The sequence below is a fragment of the Anas acuta genome, chromosome 1 (genome assembly GCF_963932015.1).
Source record: "Anas acuta chromosome 1, bAnaAcu1.1, whole genome shotgun sequence".
In the NCBI taxonomy this organism is placed as follows: domain Eukaryota; kingdom Metazoa; phylum Chordata; class Aves; order Anseriformes; family Anatidae; genus Anas; species Anas acuta.
This window is the reverse complement of record NC_088979.1, coordinates 143336173-143350768: the sequence shown is the minus strand read 5'-3', so window position 1 is coordinate 143350768 and position 14596 is coordinate 143336173. Positions and strand designations below refer to the sequence as shown.

The window sequence follows — 14596 nt, the reverse complement described above, 5'->3', positions numbered from 1 at the left end:
CCAGGGAGATTTCACTGCCGTCTTTGCCAATACCAGCTATCAACATTTATCCCCTCTTTTTCTTGCTCCGTTATTCTCTGAAAATATGAAAGTTTACAGGGCTTCTGCTTTTCAGAGCTGGGCCAGCAGGTCAGGCATGTTCACTCCTTGCCTGTTTTCTGATGAAGTTTTCCATTTGGGAATTAAGTATAGATCCATTTCTGTCTAGAAGCTCATCATAATTTAATGTTATTTTCAATTTATAACACTTCAAATTGCTATAGGGAATACACCCAAATGAATTGAACTGTACTGAATCATTCGCTGATTTTGCAGTTCATTCAGCTGAAATTCAAAGTCCTGACTTCTTGCTGTACTGCTGCAAACATGACAGGGTCGTATCTTTAGTTCTCATTTCTCTGCAAATTCCAGTCATTTGTTTTCTTTTCTGAACTATCTGATGTGTTCTATCTTCAGTTTGAACTAATAAACCCAGCTCATACCCACTAGAGAGCTGAGGACAAACAATTACTTTTTAGTTATCAATTAAGAAATGTTTTTACATGATGCAGTTGTTAATGAAACTGTTCTGCATGTTATCTTGTTTACTGTGAGTTTTGAAAAAAAAAAATAAATCTTTTTATCTTAACATAAAGCATATATTTTTTGCATACATCCTCAAAACTAGATGTGTGTGGTCTCATGCCATTTCCATTTTCAGTGTTTGGTATATGGGTTCCTTAAAGAAGATGTCCATAAGCAGAATTTAAAGTAGAAAAGTTTATTATGACTGTAAAAGAATTTATGAATAGAGTCCATCAGCTCAATTTTCCTCCCTTGCTGGAAAATAAGTACTCAGCCTCTTCACTGTGCTTCTCACTTTATAGCTCTTAAAGGAATATATATTCCTTGTCTTCCCCTTTTATGTACAGAAAACTGCCCCATAGCAGTCTACTGTATTGTACTAATAAGAAGCACATCCAACTGCCTATACCACTAAATAGTCCACTAAGTCTTTTTCAGTTAGACATATTCTTGTTCAACTCGAAAGAGGGACTTCAGTCTCTTCCTGTTTCTGCTGATATCTAGTATTTAGTGGGTCTGTGTAGTCCTCACTATACTTGTAGGGTCTCTTAAAATTACACTTCACGGTGCCACGCACAGCATAATGCAGCCCCATCAATTTCCATCTCACATAATTCTGCTTAGCACTACAGATCCTTCCTCCCCACTTCCCACTACCACCCTTGCAGGTACCACCACCTCCCTCTCCGTGCCCCCATGGCGTGCTGCCTGCTGTGCACTATGCCAACAGGGAGCCTCAGTTCTAAACACTGTTCTTGCGCTGCTGCTTCCAAATGAACCTGAACTCTCTCTGAAATTACATCTCAGACCACTTGACTGGAATCCACATGTTGTTCAGACCCTTATCACCTGAGGCCCTTTTGCCACATCTGGCCAATTTGTCTCCAAGCATCAGCACATTTTCTTTGTAGATTCAAATGACACAAGTGTCACTGTTACTGAACATAGTAACAATTCCATCTGATAGACAGTGTCTAACAGCTTCTATCTAGCTGTATCACAGCCTCCAAAATCCAACTTTAACATCAGAAGAGTTTTTAGAAAAACAAGTAACAGAGTATTTTGAAGGTTACAAAACACCAGACAGAAATATTTCCTGGTTGCTTTCAGATACGTTTTATTCTATTTTCATTATTAATATTTAAAAGGAAAAAAAAAAATCATAGGCACACATTCTTTTCTTAGTAGTTAATTACATCTTCCTGTTTTACCTCATGGAGGAAGTGTTTAGTCATTGGAAACGATGTATTTCAAACTACAAAGGCAGAAATGCACCTGCTGCCCGTATCTTCTATAAAATTTGCATACAAATATTGTTTCAGTCTCTAAATATAACCTGAAAAGCATCCATTTTTCATTAAATTATAACCTTCCAGAAATATAGTGATTTAATTTATATTTTTTTAATTTCAAAATGTCTTCATCATGTTTTATATTTTTGTTATTTTGCCAGACACAGGAAAAAATAATAATAACAACACTTCTTAAAGAAGACTTGACAGAACAATCTTCTATTTGTACAGACCCCTAAGCAATAGTTTCCACCACCTCTAACTGAAATGTAGCTCTGCAAGAATCCAGATTACAACCAAAGCATAAAACCTAGCCCTGGCAATATTTTTCCCCAGAACTCCTTAAGTTGTAAAGAGGAAACAGAAAACATCTTAAAATGTTAATTGCTAATTCTGTTTTTTTTCTCAGTTTAGCAGTGGACAGACACTATGATTTATGAAGACTTTTTGATGAAGTCATTTCATGATTTCAGTCACACAGGTAGTCTGGCTCTAGAATGATTTTCATGGATTTCTCTTATCTGCTGCTCAAAATAATAATAAAAAGTGTCTTGTATTTCTTTTCAGTGAAACATCTTTTATCTCCTGAAAATAGCTGAAACATCCAAGAGGAAGAGGAGGAAAATAACTAACGTGTTGAGCTGAGTGAAACTAAAACAATTGCAAATTAATTTACACTAGATTACTGGTTATATTGAACTTTTGTTTTTTCATCTTAGTAAAAAAAAAAAAAAAAGGATCAAAGCACATCATAATCATAACTTTCCAAGGTATCTGTGGCATTGCATATTTCATTACATTATCATGCAATCGTTTTAACTGTCTCCCTCTCCTCCCTAGAACACCAGGGAGGACTTATTTCTGGGGAGCTGTGAAGTGTAATACAACCATATCAGTCTCTTACATACAGTGCACAAAAGAAAGTAGCACTAACAAGGAGCAGGTTGTGCTCCTTTGTGCCTGCTCAGTGCTGTGTCGCTGTGCTTGGATGTTGGCTGTACCCAGGCCCTGGAGTACAGCTGTATGCAGCACTGTGCTAGAGGCCCTGAGGGTCCTGCACCCAAGGATCTTGTGTTTCCCTTCACCATGCAGCAAAGGCACCTGCTGCAGGCAGCTTTCTAATTCTGGATCCATTCTGCTTCAGAGAAGATTGAAGTCTTTGATGAAAATGGGCTGGTGTTCTTCATATTTCTAGGGTGAGATGCATATTATGTAATTGGCATTAATTGGCCACCTTTGCAGCAGTATCAAGAACTCAGTAGGCATGCAGATATCTTCTACTTTATCTATAAGGGTTGACCCTTTCAGATTAGGCCTGAAATACACCTAGACTGCTGCGGGAAAAAAAAAAAAAAAAAAAAAAAAAACACTTTTCTGCTGTCCTTGAACCCTTGAACCACTTCTCCTAAGGTCAAACACAATACTTGTTGCAAGGCTAGAGAAAATTCTGTTTTGTTTCTGCCTTTAAGGGAATTTAGTATTGGTCAAGGTTTCTATAAAGGCAGTGATATATTTCATAAGGGATTGCAGGAAATGTTTTATCTTCCATTATAATTGCTAAGCAGTAAGCTAACTCAAGAGTCTCAATTAGGAAAAAAAAAAAAAAAGGTTTTTTTTTTTTAATCTAAGGAAATAATACATAGATTGTTACTAACACAGAGGGACTTGTATTCTAGCCATGGTCAGCTTTGGATGTTATTTTTAGGGTACATTTTCTTGTCATACAGAATGTGTACAGTTCTGTGTATGATTTGGGAGGAATTTTGATTCTATGATTCTATGAAGTTATTCTCTCCCACATGGAAGTCCTGACAGTCAAACTGTGACCACCTGCTTTTGCTTTTCTGAACAAAGAGAGCTGACACAATTCACCCCTAAACAAGACAGCAGGGCACAGGATCTAAAGTTTTTAATAGCTTCAGACATGGTACATAGGCCTGCAAAGAAGAAACATATTTCTGTAGAACTGAATATGTAGTGTTATAGCTGGAAAAAGCTACTACCTGGTTGCAGGGTTGATTATAAGAGGCATCCCTTGATTTGTGATATGTAATGTGAATGAATTGCAGTAAAACAGCTTTTAATTCAGTAACAGGAAGGAAGAAATCATAGTCTCTTTGAAGAAGCTATCTCCCTCTTCACTTTTTAAAAGCAGGCAATAAAATAAACTAATGTGATCTCCATATAGTTTGAACCATTCATGCACGTACTCTCTTCAAGGTTGCTCTTGGTAGTTCTTTCTAGTTTCTCATTTTTTGTTTCTGATTTAATTTACATCCTCCCATCAACCACTGTACCTCTCTGTTTTTCTACTGTGTTGAATATGTATGGCCATTCTTGCAGATACAGTTAGACCCTAGTCATTTCCCTGTAATGCAAAATACATGGCAGACATAGGAGAATTGCCAAATTCACTCAATTAGGAAATTAAATTATTTTAAGGTATAAGAAATGTTGAAAACCCTGATTTCATGACATGAGTGCTTTCAGTTAGAAAATTAATTCAGTGTTAAATATTGCAAAGTAGTTGAGTCAAAAGACCAAAAAGACCAGTGTGTATCAGTATTATTCTTCATCTGAAGTCTTTCCTTTCTTCAACAAATCCATACTTTTCCTCGGTATTTGAAGATACTCTTTTTAAGTGTTCCTTCACAGATACATGGATGGAGACAGACATTATCAAACTCATTTTACAAATGAATAACCTCAAACATGAAATGTCAAAAATTCACTGCAATCAAAGCTGAGAAAATTACCTGGTTCTCATAATAACCATTTTAATGTCCTACCCATTGAACCGTACTGCTTCTTTCAAACACGAGTGAATCAGAGTGCTTAAGGTGCACTTCTGCAATTATATATTCATATGTTTTCATATGTAATGTATTGTTTGATAATTATACAGGGGATTATCAGCCTGTTGTGAACCCTAATTGGATGTTTCTGTCAGCTTTGTGTCATTGAAACTTCACATAGTATTATGGACATTTTAAGCAACTATGCATGTTTTTCTATTACATGTTTTTCTTTTAGAGAATACACCACTGTTGATATTTCTGATGTAATATTTATATATATCAAAGAACTCTTTCTTTTCTCCCCTATGACAATTATTCTTAAAGCTGTGTATCAAGAAACTAGCAAGTACTTACTATAGCCACTTGCAAGCCTATAGATATTTATGAATTGTGCTTGAAAGAATGAAAAATAACATCAATTACAAAGCTAAAGATATCTTGCAGAAATTTGGGTCATTTCTGTCTAATTGCTCTTTGGTAATTCTCCTGTGTTAGTAACTAAAGACTAAGAATGGTAATAGAAAACAAGAGAGCAAGAGGAATAAAGAAAGGAACAAAAGGAGATGGAAGTAGTTGAATTAATAAGGAAAAGATGTGACTGTTCTGGGAGCAAATCTGCAGGAATGCCATGGTCAGTGATTTCATATAGTCTTAGAAAGTCAATTATCAGAGTATTCCTATTTACTAGATCTTTCTAGTAAGGAAATAACCTAAGAAAATAATCTCTAGTAAGGATAATCTTTGTGACTAGAGTTCCCATCTCCCAGTGAACTCACAGAAAGCTAAAGGAGGTTATTTTTCTCATAACATATGCAAAAGAGGCCCCTAAAACTTTGGAAGTAGACTGTGTTTTTATCACTTTATCCCAATATTTTAATCAGAATAAGGCAAAAGCAGGTACAACATCAGATGTTGATAAAATTTCCTCTAGTAAAACAAGACAGTATAGCAATGTATGTGTGAAAAATACATAAATAAAATTTTCTCGTTGTTTAAAGTGACAGACATGTATTTTATCTTCATTTGTGTATTTCTGAAAAACAAAAATGTTGAAAGTTGTACTTGTGAGACTCTCTGGAGATGGAGCTCTCCAGGAAGTTTTCTTTGCTTTTCTTGATATCTGATTGGTACCTACAGAGTTAACCACGTTTTAATGCAGTAGAGTGGTGCATGTCCCAGAATGCTCAGAAATTAATTAATAAAGAATCTAAAATACAAATTAGATAATTAATTTATAAACAGATGTAGTATTGCTTTAAATCATATATTTTGCATGTGCGTGTTTTGTGAGACCTTGTTTGTTGTTAGTTCCAAAAACTGACTTTTTTTCCTCCTCCACTTCTTTTTTAAATGAAGCAAGTTACTTATGAAAGTGTTCTGGCTGATGGAACTCTGCCAGCCTATTTTAGTATAACACATTTTTATTCACAAAGAAAGAAAAGGTTATTGCACATGTCATATCTTTATTATACTTGACAAGCTGTGAAGCATGTATTCTAAAAGGAAACAGAAAGTGATATATCAGATTACCATTCCATTAACTGCAACAAGACCTGAGATGCTGGATGGCAAAACTGAGCTGAGTGGACATGGACATTCTTTGCATTAACTTTGCAGAAGGAAGAATATCAAATACAATGCTCCATGGGAAAACCTGGAGGCTGATGTAGGTGGTGTCCTTATTGGTGGGGAAAGCTATCACAACACTGTTGAACTCACTGAAGTCAAATCGAAGAGAAACCCTATGAAAATAAACAAGTCCTTGTTAATCTGGACCCTTATCCATATGTAACATGGACACACACATTTTTTACAAAAACTGTGGGGAAAAAAAAAAAAAAAAAGTTTTAAATACCTTTCCCAAAACATGTAAATAAAACAGATTTTCAATTTTAAAGTTTTCCAATTCAGAATGTGCACAAATTTATGTAACACCAGAACAAAGACCTAATTTGATTAGGCTGTCTAAATACTACAATGATATTAGTAATTTCTGTGTACTAAACTCAGGAAAAAAAAAAATCTTTCATCTACTTGTGAAATTTGGCCACTTATAGTGAGGACTAGGCCTGTTTGTTGTTTGTTTGTTTGTTTTTTCACTTTGACAGTAATTGGCAGGAGAGCTTAATTCAAATACGGTGGAATGAATATAATCTCCTGGTACATTGGCATTCAATGCCATTCAAAGACAAAGGCATGCAGGTACCAAGTAAACTCATAAATTAAAAATTATCAGCTCATAAATTTTTTAGAACACTGGGGTCTGATATTCTAATCCAGTTCTATTGGGTCTCAATTTTATTGGGTCTCATTTTTTGGCTTCTACATACAGCCACAACATGCAATAAATAAGTGTATGTTACAATATTTTAATAGTGGCTCCAGAGAAATTAGTAAAAAGTATTTTAAAAAGTGACTTGATGGAAGAGGAAGAAGAAGGGAGAGAGAGAGAGAGAGAGAGAGAATGAGAAAGGAGGGAAGGAGGGAAGGAGGGAAGGAGGGAAGGAGGGAAGGAAGGAAAAGAAAGAAAGAAAGAAAGAAAGAAAGAAAGAAAGAAAGAAAGAAAGAAAGAAAGAAAGAAAGAAAGAAAGAAAGAAAGAAAGAAAGAAAGAAAGAAGGAAGGAAGGAAGGAAGGAAGGAAGGAAGGAAGGAAGGAAGGAAGGAAGGAAGGAAGGAAGGAAGGAAGGAAGGAAGGAAGGAAGGAAGGAAGGAAGGAAGGAAGGAAGGAAGGAAGGAAGGACTTTTCCAATATTTCATCTGTATAGAAGAACATTTTATTACCTGCGTTTTATGGCCCTGCTTGCAATAATGAGCAGGAATAGCACAGTGTCCAGATTAGTAGGCATCAGTGCTACCGTAAATCATTATAAAATAAGACAATTCTTCAAAGAAACACTAAACTTGTCAGTGGCCCACCTTTTAAATAACATTTTGTATGAATTTTAATGCCATGAGATAAGCTCTTAGAAGCAGGTATTTCTGCATGAAGAATGAGATTTGAAATAATAGATTTAGCATTGAATTGAGAGACAAAATCTATAGCCTTGCTATGTGAACAAGCCAGAATGTAATAAAGGAAATACAAAAGAATTAGACAATTTTGTCATCTGCTTTGTTTGTTTTGGCAACCAGGCACCCTGGCATATCACCAGGAAGAAATTCAAAAATTTGTGAGATTTTAAATAAAATATGGGAACATGTCTTGCCAAGAATGAAAGCACTGAAGAAAGTTCTGGCAAACTTCTGTATCAACACCTTTATCATTATGTGACTCTGCTACAATATGATCCTGAAAAAACAGGAAACTTATTTTGATCATGTTTATTTGTACTGTTACATTGATTTTATTGTAAGTAAATGTTTCTTAAGAGACAATAAAAAAATTGTAGTATGAAAACTCAAAAATTCAGGCTCCACAAACACAGTGCAAATCACACATTAAGGCATGATATATGATGACAGGAGACAGGCCCTAGAATCATAAAAATGCTGAAGGAAATAGAATGCAGAGTTTTCTTCCTGCCCTTTTAGATTTGCTGAAAGGCTATTCAAAGAAATTCTGTGTGAAAAATCAAAATAGTTAGCTACTTAAAAATTATTTCTCCCCACAAAATGCAAAATTGAAATACATTAAATGTCTTTTTTTGTGTGTGTGAGAACTGGTCCATTTTGTAATCTAGATTATTCCTTAGAAGCTTCATACCTGGAAACATCTTCAAGAAATCAAAGAAAAAGAGAAATGTATGCCTCTGAGTCATTCATTTGGTCAGTGTTAATCTTCTGGCCTTTTTAATGTGCTATGAAGCCTTCAAACACCTTTGAACATTGCACATATAGCATCTGGGGGTACTGGGCTTGTCAACCCATTTCAATCATATCTGTCATGTGGACCTTAGGCACAGCTGTTCTTGGCTCTTGGGTATATATTTGCATGTGAAAGAACAAACTTGGATTTTGTCTATGCAAGATTCTGTACACTATAATTTATAGATGCACATCATAACATTTGCACAGATACCAGTATTGAGCAAATATATGACTGAGTACCAGCAGCTTCATTATCTAGCTTCTGGCTTCCACCACTATTTTTTTCCCGATAAATATAACTAAATATAGTTACAGGGACATTTTCAAAGGTCTCTTTCTCCTGTTTCTATTTATGGACTAAGAGGAGTTTAACAGACTATAAGACCTTTTCGTGTGAGAAATCAAGCTGCTTTTCTCTAGAATGTCAACTCCTCTGGCCAGCAGAGAAGCAAAGGGGAGGGCTGATTAGATGGAAATTGCCTCTGTTTAGGTGGTAGGAACCCATTTTGAAACTTCTGACCTGACTGGCCTATTGTGTCAGATTTTCATGTTCTCCAGTTGGAATGTCACTGTCTACACCCCAGCAAATCTACCATGATTTGTTTTTCCAACTACCTTGTTTCTTGCTATGTTAATCCTTTGGGCATATATGAGGATACTCTACAAATCCCCAGTAGATGTCAACTGACTGCAGCCAACTGAACAGCACTGAGTTAAAGCCATTGATGTTTCACCTTTGCTTATCCACTAAGCATCATAGATTCCAAAAACCCTGACAGCCACAAATCTGGAAGCTGTGCAATATACTCACAGATTTTATTCTAATGGCTGCGACAAGGAAAACCTTTCCATGTTGTCATTGTAAGGTAAGATAATTTTAGACCTTTTTTTTTTTTTTTTTTTTTGCTGACACAAATGACTACATACAGTGCTTGACTGGAGAGGGTTTTGTTGGATCTGGCAAGTTACTCAGTTCTCACTTTATTGTATTTGGGGATGGAAGCTGGAAACATTTTTTTCCAATTTCATATAATTGCACTGAACCTGCCATAATCAAAATATTAAAACTACTGATATTCTGCGAATTTGGGATACCTCCCTTCAGCAATAGATAAAATTAACCTTTACATGTAAATAGTCATCGCTTGTTTGAGGTAATATTTTTGAAAGTTGATTTTTTTTTTTTTTAATTTTGAAAATCTTTGTTACTGCTTTGTTTCACTGGGATCTCTGATGTTTTCTGCAGGCATATCTTGGTTGAGGTGTTTGAAGGGTTAGTGGCTGAAGAACTTTGTGTTCTGCCAAAGCTGCATGTGATTGTTGCCTGGTAACGATACCTGTGGCATAAAAGGTATTGCATCAGGCATATGCTTGTTCCTACCTCTTTTTAGGGGACAGTGAAGAATTATAGAGAAGATATATTTTATTTAAAGGGCCTAGAAGACCTTTGACTGTTACTAAGAGATGAAGCTGAAAGAGAAATTTTGTGAAACCAATAAATCTTTGGAGACTGCTTTCAGTAAACCAGTACAGAATTAAATGAACTTCCATTTCAACATTCTAGATAGCTGCCAGAGCAAAACAACCTGCTTTCTGCTGCTTACTGGGAGTCTCATACCAGCACTGAAGCAGCCAGGCAGCCAATTGCTCTGGAGAGTAATTAGGTATAGGGTCCTCAGTGTTGTGGCCTCAGATATGTGTGACATTCCAATGTGTTTAAGCATCAACCAACTAGACCATGTGCTGTGCTCTGCACCTCTAGTGCTCATCGGTCACAGGCTGTGTGCCTTTGAAAGGGGAGACATAACACTACACAGCAGTCCAGGAGCTCAATGAAAAAGAATCTGCACAGCTCCCGTTCCTCCCATGACCAATGCAGCTCTGTGACAAGACAAAATTTTTCCCTATTATCAACAGGACCGAAACCCACAGACAGACCAAAACAGTATCAGTTGATCAGATAAAGCCTGCATTAAGTCTGTCAGAGCTGGATGGGACCTCTGCTATTACCTCCTCATCTTCTCATCTGTTCCACCATTTTTCAAGTAGGTTTATTCCTGCACCTATTCACTTGTTGAGAAACAGGGAGAAGCTATTTTCTTTTAAAAGTTTTGGTTGGTTTTATTCAGCTAGGTAACTTGAGCTTCACCACAACCACTCCTCTTCCTCAAAGAAAAAGGGGGCAAAATATGATGAAAAGAGCTCAAAGGTTAAGATAAAGATGGAGATTACTCAACAATTATCATCACAGTCAAAACAGACTCAGCACAGAGAGATTAATGTGATTTATTACCTATTGCTAACAAGGTAGAGCAGCAAGAAACTAAAAACAAACTAAAAAACCACCTTCCTCTCATTCATCCTCTTTCATGTCCTCCCCCCAAGAAGCACAGAGGAATGGGGGCTATGGTCAGTCCCTAGCATTTCATCTCTGCTGCTTCTTCACAGCCACTGCCTGCTCCTGCTCCACATGGGGTCCCTCCCACAGGATGCTGTCCTTCCCGAACTGATCCAGCGTGGGCTCCTCTCCGCGGGCTGCAGTTCTGGCCTGGGGCCTGCTTCTGCAGGGGCTCTCCAAGGGCTGCAGCCTCCTCCAGGCCACATCCACCTGCTCCACTGGGGGCTCTTCCATGGGCTGCAGCGTGGAGATCTGCTCCTTGTGGGACCCATGGGTGCAGGGGGACAGCCTGCTCCACCAGAGGCCTCTCCACAGGCCACAGGGGAACTTCTGCTCCATGCCTGGAGCACCTCCTGTCCTCTTTCTGTACTAACATTGGTGTCTGCAAGTCACCTCGTATTTCCCAGCTGCTGTTGTGCAGCATTTTTTTCCCCTTTCTTAAATTTACTCTCAGAGGTGTACAGTATTGCTTATTGCTTGTCTCTGGCCAGTGACAGGTCCCTTTGGAGCCAGCTGAAACAAGTCCTTATTTAGCATGGGGCAGCTGCTGGACTCTTCTCAGAAACGCCACCCCTGCAAAGCCCCTTTACCAAAGCCTTGCCATGCAAACCCAGTACATATGTAATCATAGTTATAATTTGTAATAAAGGGTAAACAATGACTATGTGACAGAAATGGTCAGATAGACAAAGGGTGTGTTTTGCATGCCTTCTTAATGGCATCACAGGTTATTAACAGGCTGTCAAACTGCTGTTTGGAAAACAGTGAGCATCAATGAGTAGTCTGAGGGTCCTTGTTAAAGAGATCTGGACAACATCCCCAGTTCCGCTCAGTTTGAGGATGAGCAGATGTCTGCTAGTCCCAAATGCTGAAGATTACTTGGGCTTGGGAAAAATGCACTGGTACTATAGGACCACAGATGGGACCTCTGGAGATCATCCAGTCCAAATCCACCACCCAGAGCAGGGTCAGCTAGAGAAGCTTGCCCAAGACCTTGCCCACTCCATATGTCAAAGAAACTCCTGTCCACTGCTTAACTCCTTTCAAGTATCTCTTTAGTATTTATAAGCTCAGGCTGACTGATACCATAAAGTCAGATGTGGCAAGGTCGAAAGGAAGAGATAGAGTCTTTTAACCAAATTTCCCATTTACTACTGTCAGAGAAGTTTGCCTATTAATTGTGGCATCAAGTCCAATAACCTCTAGCTGATTACAGTAAATCTTTTAGGCTGACATTTTAATCTTGATTTTAAAACTCCATGTGACAGAGAAGCCAGAACATCCCTTGGACAAATTATTCTAGTGATTAATTACAGCTTCTATTAAATAAAAATAATTAAAAAAATGCAGTATTTCTTATCTGAATTTTTCCAGAGATGAATGTTTTTATGAAGTCTGCTAGATTAAGACTTCTATTGTCAGAATTTTTCCCCCAGACAAATATTTATGGACCATGATATTCATATTTTCACATGCTCATGGATAAGACATATCCAGTAGCAGTCACAGCATAGCATTCTGTGCAGTTTTAACAATTATTGAAATGCTGTTTCACTGTGCTGCTGCTTAAGTAGTTGTGACATGATCCATCACAGCCTATTTTATAAAAAATGAAAGGAGAATAAGGGTGCTGGTTAGATTCTGTGGAAAAAATAAAGGGTGAAGATGGGGAAGGGAAGGAGAGAATAAATCTAGCCCATACAGCTACATTTATTCTCAAATCTCTTGTGCCTAGAGTTCACATTTTCTACATTTTGTTTTCATTAAATGGAATCTTAACCTTGGGCATAAAATGATTTCAAATAAACAGCTACTAAACACTAGAGAGGTAGAAGGTTGTGTAATGCCTGAGTGCTGAACACTAGCAAAGTTGTGTAATTTTTTTTGTTGCTAACCCAGTTTAATCCAGCCTTCCTCATATTTTATAACTGTTCAACCTGAAGGGTAAAATGTGTGCATTTCTGAGGATAACTGTATTAAATCCAGTGAAATGACCCATCCAAGCAGAGCCCAGAATCCATCAAACACTAGCACCCTCACTACCCTCATTCCTAACTCCCTCTCTAATCCAAAATCCTTCAATTACATCAATAAAATCCTAGGAGGAAAAAGAAAAAAAAGTGAAAAAAGTGCCTGGAAATATGTTAAAATTACAACAGCAGAGTTCTTAACACAGCTCTTCCCCTTTGAATTTGTGAGCCATGCTTCTACCAGTCCCAACTGCAGGCTAAAGATTTATGGCACAGTATCATGCTTGCTTTTAGAGAGCTGAGGGCTTTATACATCCACAATAGCAATTTATTCCTTCAGGAAACAACAGCAGGTGCAGAACACTGACTAGCTGAATTCTTCAGGAATGTGTACTTCTGCATAATGCTGAAATTATGATAATCTCTGAAATTGTTTTCTTATTTGGATATAAGGGTGACCTATACCCTTTTAGCTAAGAACAGATGCTGAAAGTCTTCACAGAGTTTCTCCCTCAACACCCACAAACAAATGAGGATTTTACAGCAATCCACAGCTCTTAATCCCAGTGCCAAAGAGTGAGTGTACCTGACAAGGGTCATCCTCTCTTTGTGCCTGAATACTGAGTGGTCAGACTTGTGCTGCATGTCTGTCAGGCACATTGGAGCAGCCAGGTCTTGTGAAAGAGAGCTCTTCAGCACCTACCACTGCTTGCTTCTGGAGACAGATTACTGCACAGGGTGGGATGCTCAGACCCACCAGGCCAGCAACCGTGTTCTCACGAAGGCACCTTAAAAACAAGTTTTTATATAAATAAGGTTAGTAACATTCTGAATCTCACTGAACGCTCCAAAACTTTTCCCTGTTGCGTCACTGGTTATATTTTTTAAGAAAAATTAAGCTTCCTCTGAACTAGTTTCCACCGAAGCTGCTCCATAGCTCCATCTGATGAGCTGCATAGGTAGGCTGCCCACAGCCATAGCCTGTCTCTCTCCACCAGCTGCATCAGCCACATGCAGCCACAGATAGGCAAACACTTACCTTTGGGAAATCAACACCAGCTAATTAGTATTTACATTCTCAATTACAGGTGAGTAGGAGTAAATTTGTCTATGCTTCTTTTCAAATCTTTAGTTTATAATTAAAATATCGGCATTGTTTTTAAGAGCACCTGTCTCCAGTTTCTATACTGAGCCTAGTAATCTACTATTAACATTTTTCAGCTGATCACGTTATCCTCACAGCTGTGCTCTCTGCAGTTTGTGGTGGAGGTGGTTTAAACAAAAGCCATAGGAGATGAACACTGTAACCAACTTGGAATAATGCAGAGCAAGCTGGCAGACCTGAGGCACTTGGCGCTGACTGGGCTGCAGAAGCACACATAAATGCTAATGTAGCTGGAGTTTTCTTTGAGGCAGAATGGAGGGACACACTGGAAAATGTCTATGAAAGACAGCTTCCTAGAGATGCAAGTTCATTCAAGCCAAGGATGAAGGCTTCATGAACTGTTTACCATCTCTCTACACTCTTCTTTCCACACAGATTAAGCAGTATGTCTGGCCACAAGCACATTTCCAAGCAGAAGTATTTGAGCTCATACCTAATTTTTTTTTTCCTTTTTATTGACTGTGGTTCTTATCAGCCTGATGGAATGATATCTGAGAGAAGAAGAGAGATTTGATTCCTCCTTGAGGAGACACAGTAGAGAAGTTGGAGCTGGCTATTTCAAATGAAGAAGTGTAACTGTGGCTCTCTTCACTGCTGTTTCT

The 14596-nt window shown here is 37.8% G+C and overlaps 1 long non-coding RNA gene across 1 annotated transcript; it reads right to left on the bottom strand.

Moving 5' to 3' along the window:
- Positions 1-10480: 10480 nt before the first annotated feature.
- On the bottom strand, positions 10481-13988 carry LOC137850252 (uncharacterized). Its single transcript, XR_011092405.1, has 3 exons — positions 13869-13988; positions 13416-13617; positions 10481-12957 (listed from the first exon to the last, which is right to left on the bottom strand). It is a non-coding gene; the product is annotated as an uncharacterized lncRNA (long non-coding RNA).
- Positions 13989-14596: the final 608 nt, after the last annotated feature.